At 42.6% G+C, this 12,672-nt stretch overlaps 1 non-coding gene across 1 annotated transcript; it reads left to right on the plus strand.

The window, feature by feature from the left end:
• Positions 1 to 343: 343 nt before the first annotated feature.
• On the plus strand, positions 344 to 450 carry LOC119237409 (U6 spliceosomal RNA). The gene has a single exon (XR_005123334.1). It is a non-coding gene; the product is annotated as a U6 spliceosomal RNA (small nuclear RNA).
• Positions 451 to 12,672: the final 12,222 nt, after the last annotated feature.

Raw genomic sequence — 12,672 nt, forward strand, 5'->3', positions numbered from 1 at the left:
CTCTCTCATCCTCTCCTTCTCCCTCTCCTTAAATGCTCTCTCTGCTTCCCAGGAGGCTGCCAGGCTCAGGGCTAATGCTCAAGACACCGTGAGCAGGCTCCCTGCTCTCCCGATATAACTTGCATTGTGATTCTAGTCCTCTTGTATTTTCCCACTGTTCTGAGAATCAGCCTTTGTAGCTTTGGATCCCTAAGCCCCAAACAGGAGCCTAGGGGCCTGAGGGAGGACAAAGCAAAACTCACAGCTCACTGCATTCTGAGACTACTTGGACCTAGACAGATTGGGGAGCGTCAACCTTCTATGTGACCCAGTCCCACACTTCAGATTTCTCTTTTTTAAGCTAGTGCTCACTTCAGCAGAACTTATACTAAAATTGGAACAATACAAAGAAGATTAGCATGGTCCCTGCGCAAGGATGACATACAAATTCATGAAGTGTTCCATATTTTTGTGGTACATAGACACAATGGAATATTACTCAGCAATCAAGAAAGATAAACTCATGCAATTTGCAGCAACATGGATGGAGCTAGAAGGGATCATGCTCAGTGAAATAAGCCAGAAAGAAAAAGAAAAATACCGGATGGTCTTGCTCATAGCAGGAGTTTAGAAAACCTAAATAAGGGACCAGGAAAAAGACTAATTATAATAAAGTAAAAATCAAAACCAATAAGCAACTATAAACCAGAGACACACTATAGTGGGGAGGGTAGAGGAGGAGGGATTAGGGTCAAAATAAGGGGTTGGGAATTGTATGGGAAATATAACCAGGATGAAAATGCATACATTGTGCAAAAATGAAAAATGATGTAAAAATTATATAAAATTAAAAAAAGAAAGAGAAAAAAATAAAACTAGAGGCCACAGTGTCAGCTTGTAATAAAGTACAAGATCCTATTTCATGTCCTCTTATCTCATTCTCTGTGTCTCCTCAGAATGAGACTGAGTGTTGAACCAGGAAGAATTCCTGGACCCCTAAATATCATGTCATATAATACTATTCCACTTTCACCCCTGTGTTTAACAACAATCTCCCAGCACTTTAGGGGATTTTCCAGAGGCAATAGGTAGCCCAAATACTTCTCCTTGACAGTGGAAACATCAGAACTGCAGAAATGTGGCAGGCCCTGAAGCTGTGGGTGGCTTCCTTCCAGGGTGTGAGTTTTCGGTGTGATTTTGTGGAAAGCTTCCTGAGGAGGCACCAAGGTCAGTTTTTTTGCTTTTGTTACCCTTCTGCACCTCAGAGGGAGGACAATCAAAGTTAGGACAGAGCACGGTCTGGAAGAACCCTGGACCCAGCCATGGGCTAGCACTCGAGTGACCTCTTTAAAAGTCTTTGTTGGCAATAAGAAGCCATTCAGTTTTGGTTGTCTTTTTTTTTTTTTTTTAAGTTTACAGAATTTTCTTTCTATTCAAGGTGAAAATAGCTTTATTGAGTTCCATGGAAGTGATTTATAGTTTTACAATCTAGATTATGTACTAAAAATGTCACTAAAAATATTGGTGCTGTTTTTAGTGGACACACCTGGGTGTATCTGTGAACTAAGCGTCTCTGTTGATTTAAAACATTTTCTTGCTTTCCCATTGTCCTTGCAGCGAAGACCAGAGCCCATGTCGTCCTCTCCCTCCTGTGCTCCTCTGCCCTGTGTTACTGCCAGAACTGAAGCCTGAGCAGCATGGTTGGGCAGGGGTGGGGGGGTTCTCTCCATTTCCTTTTGTGTGCTGGGCCAAGTTCTTTGTCCAGGCTCCTCTCCCAGGGTTGAAGATTCCCCTCTGCTTGGCTGAAAAACAAAGAACATGTACAACCTGAAGAAACCCCAGTTGTGGCTGGTTTTCTGGAAGAATCTCTAGCCAGGATGAGACTACATTCAGATGGCTCTTCTATACCAGACATGTCACCAGTGATTCCAGAAAGTTCCCTTCCAGTATTTTCCTTTCAAATCTCTTTGCTACTCCCGAGTTGGAAGTTAGCCCCAGTCATTAGAAAGACAGGTGACAGGTGCTTGAGAGGAGGCTTTTTACCATCCCAGGGACTTGATGGCCACTGGCCCCCTGCCTGTCCTGGTTAACTTCAGACCAACAAAGAGATGAAGACAAGAGCTGTCACCCTGCAGATTGTCCACATTTTCACTAGTAACCTCTCTCCAAGATTAGCAAACAGACACCTCACATCCTCGCTGCCTGGAAGGGGAACCCAAGCCACTGCCCCTAGTTTATCATAGGGGTGCTGTTTTAAAAAGCCATGCTGGCCTCCTGCCCAACGTCTGTCTCCCCTCAAACTTTTATTAACCATCGAGTGGACTCAGGCACCATGAGAAACGGCATCTCTGAAAGTTTGCAAATCTAATTTGTGCTAGTGTTGTTAAATGATGGTAAGTTACAGCCACTGAATTGGAACTCATTAACAGGGCGGCATTAAGGAGTCGCCGTCACATTTGAAATCCCTTTTTAGGGGGAGTCTGAGTGCCGTCAGGAACTCTCACAGGGTCATTGAAGTCACTGCCTTTAGAAAACAAAGTGGTTCTATACAACATCTCAAGGTCCCTGCCTGCTTTCTTTTTACACAGGACCATATAAGCTCCAATAACTCAATTAATTAAGAGCAAAATGAAGACGGTGACTTCATATTTCTTTGGTCAGTGAAAATTTTAACTTTCTCATAACCCTTTTCATTCTCTCCTCTCTTTGTGAGTGCTAATAGAAAAATCCTTTTTAAATGGTATTTTGTTAGCAGGGGATATGCCGACAACTCTGCTGTACCTTCCCACAGACCACTGCTCACATCATTCAGATGTTGAAAATTTTAAATGAAATCAATACTGGCCTATTCACGTCAACAGCACTATCCTTGGCAATGTAAAAATATATAGAGAAATTGCAACCCCAGCGACTTACCCAGCGCTCTTTTCATTACAGATCGTCAATTAAATTATTTCTACAATATTGTATGCGTCCACAGAATGTTACGCAATATTCATGCACATTACTTCGGCTTCACAGCTTCCCTGGAAAATAAATGAGGGCGGGCAACAGAACTTAAGAGATCTAGTAAAATAGGAAGGCATTTACAAAATGTCCAGTTGAAATGGCCCCCAAGATGATGCTTTTATCATCACTTAAGAAATAGCAGTGTCTTCATTCCTTCATTCTTGTGGTTCCAACTGATTCGGCACTATAGGGAGGAGTCATCCCAGAGAGACTGCTTGTACCAGTTCCCCAAGGGGTTTCGGAGGAACTTCTAACTTGGGTCTAGACAGATAAGTCAGTCTTATCTTGCAATGACCCCAATGATGGGTCCTATCTGCTGGGAAATACAGAGACAGAGTCTAGTCCTCCTCTGTCTTGGGGATGACTCCCCAGAAAGTTCTGTGATGCCATTTGTCCGTGGTGAGAAACAGAGGAAACAGCAGACTCTGCTTAGTCTCGGCCCTGAAATTGGTGATTCAGCCAGGATGCATCATGGCAGGAGGATAAACAAACTGAATCAACAGTTTCAATCACTGTGTATCTCTGATAGCTCTGGCGCAGGCAAAAGAGGAGGGCAAGAAGGGAACATCCCCATGCCCTAAGCTGAGAAGCAGGAGTAAAACCCAGCCTGAAAAGAGAACAAGGAAAAACATCCACAAGGAAATAAGGGTCAGGTCAGGAAAAAGAAAAATGTGTTAAGTTCAGGGTGCGAATGTCTAGGATTTGTCCTCTCACAAGAGAGCCAACTTGCCAATAATCGGTGATCTGCGGGTTCCTCTGTGACCATGGAGCTGTCAGCCCTGTAGTCTGAGCATGGTGACTGTGATGCTCTCACAGCCTGCTGCTCCCTCTGTGGATGGCTCGGAAGCCCTGGCCACAGCCCTGGGTGCAGTTCAGAAGGCCCAGTCGGGTAGTTCCTCAGCTAGGTGGCCGTAGCTAAAGGGCTAGGTGAGGCCACATACTCCTATTGGGCCTATTTCCTCCTCTTTAGCAGGAGGGCTGCATCAGACAGCACTTGAGTTCCCACTCTGGGGACTCAGGCTGGAGAGTTCTGAGGCCAGAGGCATTACTTGCTGCTGTGAACACTGCCCCTCTGACTGGGCTGGCTTTTCTGTGGCAGAACCCAGCACTGTGATGAGCGTAGCTTGGGCAGACCCTTTAATAAGACTGATTGCCTTTATCATTTTTTTAAATTAAAGAAACATTTTATAGGTTTATAACTCTAGACAGATTTCAAGGGTCCAGACCTATGTCAACATCTGTATAGACTACATTATGCTTGTTCCCATAAGTCTATTTTCCATCGATCCCCAGATTTGACCACTTTGACCGAATTTACCTGCCCTCACTGCGCCCTTCCCTTCCGGTGAATACTATTTTGTTCTTGTAGACTCATTATCTTTTATTGGGTGCTTACTGTTTATTCTTCCCAGGAAACTCACAGGGCATTATTATTTATGTCCCCATTTTATAGATAAGGAAAGTTAAGAAGGAGTCAAATGTCTGCTCATGGCCACTGACAGTCCCTCAAAGAGCCAGAAAGCAAATGTGGGCATGTAGCCTCTGGGCTGGAGCTGTGGGCAGCCAGTATACCTTGCCCCTCTCCCTCTCTGCCTTTTTGAGTTAAGCAGCATGGAGGTTACACTCCTTTTGCAGGTGGTCTTCAATCACCAGCCAGGAATTCAGCAGGGCCTTCCCCCAAAGTTTACTCCAGCTACAATGAGGAAGCACAAGGGATACATATGCCTCCTCACGCCTTCTCACCTTCCTCAGCCTGCCTCCTCCTCCTCACCCTACTTCATTCTTCACCACTCATCATTTCCATCTTCCACTCCCTTTATGCTTCACCTGGGACTCTCAGCTTCAACCCAGTCATCCATTTCCCAGCCCTCTTTGCTGACACAGCCCTGTTTCCACCCACCACCCACGTCTACACCTCAGTCAAAAGATGCTCCTTCCAGGTAGCAGTCCTTCTTGGTCTTGCTCTCTGTGATGAGACTGCCAAATAAGGGATGCAGGGGAGTGTAGAGAATCTTCAATGTTGTACCCCATTTCTACTGTCAATTTAGAACACTTGGGAAGACAAAGCTAGGAGTCTAAAATTATAGGTCAGGGGTCTCCCTTGTGGCCTAGGGATTAAGTCTCAGTGCTATCACTGCTATGGCCTGAGTTCCATCCCTGGCCAAGGAACTAACCCACATATGGCACAGCAGACCTCTCCTGTCTCGCCCACTGCTCCCCTCAGCAGTGTATTTCAGTGGATCTGCCTGTTTTGCTCCCCACTCTGTCTCTGGTGAATCCTCTTATCCCCTTGTACCTCTAACCTACCCCACTTCTATGCCCCCCAAAAAAATTAAAGTTAAAATTAAAAAAAATAAAATTACACATCAGAGTTTCTACAGCTCAGGGAAGGTCATTTGAAGAAGAAGCAAGTCTGGCACATCTGCCCAGTAAGTGACAGAGCTGCCCCAGTCTCTCACAGGACTCCCGTGGCCCTGCTCAGGGCCCCTAGGCAACGGAAGCACACCTAGGAAGGAAGGCTCCAGTGAGGAATGCTATGGTGGTTTAGTAGTGGAGGGAGATGGTAGGAGCAGACCACTGGAGGAGGCCTGGCTCAATTCCCACACTGCCATAGTGGGAGTGATCCCCAGTCTTTCTGAGCGACCTGCTCAGGGAGTGTGGCAAGTAGTTCACAGAGCTGGCACTTCTGCTCCATTAACATTGTTTTTCAATACAATTCCCAAATAAAACACAAAAGTTCTAAGCATTTGTATGCGCACGGCCTGGTCTTGCATTCAGGGATATGGAGATGAATAAAGCACAATCTCTGAGCCTGACTCTTCAAGTCTGGTGGGAGAGACTGACACACAGAAGTAGCCACGACACAAAGCAAGCAGTGCCAAAAGCTAAACAGGGGCAGAAACAGAGGGCTGTGCAGCTCAGAGGACAGCTGACAGTGCTGTCCTAGGAGACTGCACAGGGAGAGACGTGAACTTGCTTTGAGCATGAGAAATGCAGAAGCAGGCCTCTCTGGTGGCACAGGAGCTAAAGTCTCAGCACTGTCAAGATATTGCCAGCCACTGCAGCCTGAGTTTGAACCCCAGCCAGCCAGGGAGCTACCCACATGGCACAGCAGACTTCTCCTGTCTCTCCTGCTGCTCCCCTCAGCAGTGTATTTCAGTAGATCTGCCTCTTCTGCTCCCCACTCTGTCTCTGGTGAATTCTTTCATCCCTGCACCTCTAGCCTACACCCCAGTTCTTGTATGCATAAATAAACAAAAATAATACATCTAAAAAAAAAAGAAATGCAGAAGCCTTATCACTTTTGAACTCTTAATACATACCCAACTTTTGGGCTGTTTCACCCCGGAAAATCATCATTGGGCTGTGAGGAGGGAATGGCCCCCATTTCATACACAAGGAAGGTGGTTCTCAGAGAGTGTAAGCAGTTCATACTGAAGGCAGCCCAAGAGAACAGCAGTAGTGAAGGTCCTGCAGTTGGAAAGTGAGGAGAAGGGGAGCAGGTGTGCTATGACTACAGTTTCCAGAGTGGGTGGCCAGGGAGGTGGGGATGCTGAGAGGGTGACTCTGTTGTGGGACGACAGGAGTTGTACAGCTCCTTTGCTGGGGCTTATACCTTCTATTAATTACCAACTATGGAATAGCAAGTAATTTGCTCTAGCTTCTGTGTCTCAGTTTCATTTTTAAAAGAGGAATAATAGATAGCAACCCCCTACATAGAGTTCTGAGCATAAATATGTCCCCATATATATATTATATATATATAATATATATATATATGTCACAGAACAGTGCTGGGGATAGAGAAAATACTTTATGCATTGGCAGCTACTACTACTATCTATTACCATCATTATTATTATTGAAAGAGGAAGCAATTTAGCTTAGATTATGCATTTTGGAGTCAGAGGACCTGGTTCAAGCCATGGCTATGCCACTTCGTGGCTGTGTAATGTTTATCAAGCCACATCACATTTCTGTGTGTCAGTTTGCTCATCTATAAAATAGGAACAGTGACACTTATCTCACAGTGCGAGCTTGAGGGATATCTGTATAGGGAAGGCTGCAGCGAGACGCCGTTTGCAAAAACAGGAAGTCTGGCTCCACATATGAGGCTATTTCCTAATCCTATCCTCACTTCTACTCTGTTGGCTTATTGGTTATAGACTAAAAAGTTTCTTCACAATCAGTTCTTCAGTGTCCTCATGGGAAATTCAATAAAAAGTTCAGCAAAAGAACTGTAAATTCTTAATTGTAGGGGATTAATAAGGCTTTATTATGGTAAATTTACCTCACACATGATTTAATAGCTCAAAACTACGTTTTGTAATTAAAAACCTAAGAAATCATGCACACTGAGGCTCATAACACACAAATTTTAGTCTGAAACAACTAACTCAGGAAACCATAAAAACAAAGCACTGTATATAAATCATGGCTCAGGAAGAGGCAAGGTTTTAGGAGGCAAGTAGATCTATTTGGGGATTTATATCAGTCCCCTCAATAGAGGGTCTCAGCTCTTTGTCATTTGAACTTGTTCAGCCAGCCTCATTTTACAGCTTTTGGTTCAGGCAAAAGAAAAACTAACACACAAAATCATGGCCCCATCCATGTTGACATCAGCCTCAATCTTCAGCTGCTGTCCAGTCCCCTGCCTTCCCAGAGACACTTGAGCAAAGCATTCAATACATGTGCCAACCTTACGTGACTTCATTTCAAACTGCATTATCTGGCATTAATTTATATTAGAGCTGTGGAGATTTTTGCTTAAGCAGTAAGAAGGGAAAAACTCATGAAGTTCTAGAAGATTCTCAAGGTGACACAGAAGCTGTTTTAATCAGAAGGCAGCACTGCATAGTGGTTAGGAAGGCAAATCTGGGGAGGAGGCAGGCCACTGCTAGGTAGGACCTGGAGCTAGTCCCCTCTGCTCTTTGAGCCAGTGGGCAAAACTTTCTTCTTTTGTAAAATAAAAATGATAATAGAGTTGATGGCCCAGTCACTATGGACAGCTGTGTGGCGGTTCCTCAAACTACTAAAAATGGAGCTTCCATATGACCCAGCAATTCCACTCCTAAGAATCTGCCCAAAGGACACAAAACACAAAAACATTAATTTCAAAAGGATACCTGCACCCCTATGTTTACTGCAGCACTATTTACAATAGGTAAGACATGGAAACAACCCAAATGCCCAAAAATAGATGACTGGATCAAGAAAATGTGGTGTATATACACAATGGAATACTACTCAGAAAAAAAAAAAAAAAAAACGATAAACTCATGCTATTCTCAGCAACATGCATGGAGCTGAAGGGATTATGTTCAGTGAAATAAGCCAGAAAGAAAAAGAAAAATATCACATGGTTTCACTTATAGGAGGAATGTAGGGGAACCAAATAAGGGACCCGGAAAAAAATAATTATGATAAATTAAAAAACAAAATTAACAGGCAACTATTAATCAGAGACACTCTGCAGGGGGTGGGGAGGGAGAGAGATCAAAACAGGTGAAGGAATGTGTTCTTACACAAGGGACTATGGTGATGGTGCATGGGTGAATTGGTGATGGGATTTTTGCAGTGACTACACCTGAGAGGAAAAAGCATGCATTGTACAAAAAGGAAGAATGATGTAAAATATTCATAAAATAAAATAAAATTAAAAAAATAATAATAATACAGTTGATCCCTGACCTGTGTGGTCCACTTATATGGATTTCTTTTTCCAGACTCTCCTCTTCTGCTTTCTCCTCCTTCTGCTCAGCCTACTTAGTGCAAAGACAATGAGGATGAAGATCTTTATGATGATCCACTTATTATTTTAATAACATCTTCTTTTTGCTAGCTAACTTATTGTAAGAACACAGTTTATAATACATATAACCCACAATACATGTGTTAATTGACTATGTTATTGGTGAGCATCCCAGTCTGCAGCAGGCTATTGGTAAAGTTATAGGGGAGTCAAAAATTGTATCTGGATTGTCTACTGTGATGGGAGGGGTTGGTGCTCCTAAATTCTTGTGTTGCTCAAGAACCAACTGTAGCTCCTACCTTGTAGAATTGTTTCAAAGATAGCTTAATACTGCCAAGCACTATGCCTGGTAAACAGTGAGCACTTAGTTATTAATTGTTATGATAATTCTATGTAGGCAAAGGCATCAGGAGAAATGGAGCATTGAAAAGGGGAATTCCTAAAACCTCCATCTCTCTGCCTTGCCCTGAATCACAGAGCTGTTTCCTTATCTGAAAAAGAAATCCCATTCTGAGCTAGAATAGGATACTTTTAAAATTCAACAAGTCATCTGATAAGATTTGCTCTTCGGCATGAAGTTTGAAATTCCACTTAATGTTGTGCCTGGTATTTCTTTTCAAAGGAAAGGAAGTTGGAAAAGTTTGTGACAAAGCTATTTTGGCAAAGCATAAAAATAAAAAAAAAACAGTTAATTCATTTGAAAGCTATGATAGCAAAACACCTTACAAGTTGAATGTTAGATTTTTTTAAAATTATAGTCAGAACCTTATACATGTTTACCTATGTGTACATACATTACATATATACTATTATATCTCATTTGATCTCAGAGCATCTAAAGTTCTTTGTTCATATATGAACAAGGGAAATCCTGTCTTGCTGTAAATGTCTGGGGATCAGAGGCACAAAGTCCTCAGAAGACCTCAGTTTCAGTCCTGGGAACAGTCATCTCTAGTGGTAGGGGGGCAAATAGGTCTCCATTTATTTGACAAGGTTTCCAGCGGGGGTGTCAGCAGATGTCACTCACCAGAGCATTGCTGTCTCCCCAACACCCCCACCCCAGCTCCAGTTGAAGTGGTAGAAGCCAGTCTAGTGCACAGTGGCCTCTCATCCTGGCTGGCTCTCCTCCTGGGAACTGGGCTCTAGAGGGCAGTTGTGCTGCGCCTCTGGTCCTCGTCCCAAGGTGTCCTAATGAGTCTGTCTTCTGTGCTGATTCCAGGGTGGCCAGGAATAGAACATCCAATTTGTTGTCACTGGGAAGACAACTTCTCTCTTCATTGCCAGCAGCCCACATTGTAACAGTTAGAACTTCCACTCCAAGATAAACAGTTTTTTGTTTTTTGGTTTTTTTTTTTACCTTTTGGGCATTCTGCAAGTAATTACATAAGAGTGGTCAAATGAACTCCACTCATGGCCTCAGTTTTGGGGTCTACCACCCACGGGTTCATTAAATCAAATTAAGTTATAAACTGGGAGACTCAAACTTACTAAAACTAAAACTTACAAGTAAGAAAAAAAGAATTGGGCCTGAACGGGTTTCCTGCAGCAGCATCCTTACTAAATAAATGCTAGTCTCCTCCGATTTCTTAATGAAAGATGGAAAAATGTTTTCAGTACAGAGTGAGAAGAACATCCTTGCACTTAGAACTATCCCAGAGGAGGTCTATGTGCCCTGAATGCCTCTATTTAAACTTCAAGGCTGAGCACCACACAGGTGCTTCTCCCAGTTTAGTGTCTCCTGTCTGCCCCTCCCTCCCAGAACCCACCCCCCAAACCTGCTCCCCTCCTGGCCTTGAACATTCAGCTGGGTTTGGATCGGAATCCAGCTACTGGTCAGCATTGCTGTAATTATGTCGGTCAAGGCCTGTATTCTTGACAAAGAAAACATTCCTCTAACTCAACCTGAGTAATCCTTAATGAGTCCTTGTATCTTGTGATAAATTTCATAATTATTCAGCCCCTACCACTAACACCGAAATTCATCAGTCAAAGCAAATTAGCCGAGATTCATTAGAATAAGACATCTAGTAGGCACATGTACTTTATTAGCCTCTTACACCAATAGTTTTAATTAGGTACATATTTCACAGCTCTGGAGCTACTCCAGTGAAGGGCTGCCTTTATCTCTTTTATTTACAGTAACAAGCTATCAAACAAACACCACCATAATTAAACTTGGATATAAAAAAACTTGTTTTATTAATGGCAACCTAGTCGAGCCTTGGATTTCTGAAACCTGCAGTAGACAGATATTTTTATTAATTAAATAAATACTATTCAATTAAACTGAAAAGATGAGGTGATGCGTGAGGGGGCCTAGAACTCGAGTTAAAAGTGAACTTGTTTTCTTCCTTCCTTGCTGGTGGTTTCCTCTATCTCACCTTCAGCAGGGGGAAAAACATCTCTTCATCAGATATTTTAGTGATGAGAAAAGTGATTAAAATCCAGAACATTTTTAAATTATTAATAAGGAATTTAAATGATGTTATAAAAAAGGGAAATACAGGAGAAAATGTTACACATTCATGGAATTTTGGCTCATGCATAATAAACAGTTGGAAATACTTTAGTTTTAATACTACCCAAATTAAAGAGGCAAGAAACCACGCCACAGGCTTTTACACACGGTGTCAATAAATGACAAATGGCGCCATCTGCTGGTCGTCAAGTTAAACACTAAATTCAAAACCCAGTTGTCAGAGCTGTCAGCTGTGAAAATAAGGTACAATACGGTAAAGCTCTGTGCTTACTGATACTTCATGAGGTGAGACAAGGTATAACCCCATAAGAGAGACAAAGTCTCATCCAGAGGCTTCAGGCAAGATGATGTTTGGAAAGAAGATGCCAGCCTTCCTGGTCTCTTAAGTCAATATGAGTTGAGCACTCTTAGAGATGAATAGAGAAGATTCATGGCCAGATTCTCAAGAAGCAACAGGGAATGGTAAAACAAACAAACAAACAAAGAAACAAACAAACACAACTGCAAAGCACACAATAGACCGATTGATATTGGTGATGCTTTTGAACCTTGAGTTCCTGACTCATAGACCTCGGAGACCCACAGAGTTCTGGGAAGGTAACTGGGTTCTCTCTTGGAGATAATGTGACACCTTCACCATCTCCTTATGTACTCTCTGGAATGCTCATTTCTTTCTTTCCGTTCTGACCCCCCCTCCCAGTGTTTCCTGTGCATGAATATGAAATTCCTCACTCTTCAGACTTCCTGGGGGCTGGTGTGAAATAGCATCATTTTAATATAAATGAGCTATATTGATTAACTAAACCAGTTTATACAAATCATTGAACAAAAATATAGTTGCAGGAACCTTTGAATAGCCTATTTTAAAATTCAAGTCCTCAAAAAGAGAAAAATTCTCCATGATCCCAGCTCTGCAAAGAGGCTTCCTCTCTTTAAGCCCAGTCTACTTAATCAGCCCTTCAGAGGCCATTAGGCCTCGCAAATTAAAAATCTACATATCCAGAACCACAGTCACTGGGACCTTTATCCCTGGCCACATTTTTGAGTAAAATGTAAAATTAGATCATTTTGAAGCTTCCTTTATTGTTGTTCTCATACCGCTCATAAGTAACAGCAGAGGAAATAATTTACATTTTTATAGGATATCATTTAAGAGGGTAATGCAAATAAGAATGAAGAATGTTATTAGTAAAATTTGAGTAAACTTGTATTGCTGCTCCCTTTTCTGTGAGGTAGGACCCAGAAAGTCTCTTCCAATATGTCTGCTGTGAGTGAGAAGCAACCCAGCTACAGTCTGTCAGAGTAAAATGTGAATTACTCGCATAGTGCAGAGTGATTGTGTATGTGCGAGTGTGTATGTGTGTGTGTGTTTTCCAAGCCCATTTTCTCCTGTGAAAAAAGAAAACAGGCTGGAAAATCTTCCCGCAAGGGAAAATCACCTACTCCTGAAATA

Source organism: Talpa occidentalis, unplaced genomic scaffold, assembly GCF_014898055.3.
Source record: "Talpa occidentalis isolate TD23 unplaced genomic scaffold, MPIMG_talOcc4v2.1 talOcc4.9, whole genome shotgun sequence".
Lineage (NCBI taxonomy): Eukaryota > Metazoa > Chordata > Mammalia > Eulipotyphla > Talpidae > Talpa > Talpa occidentalis.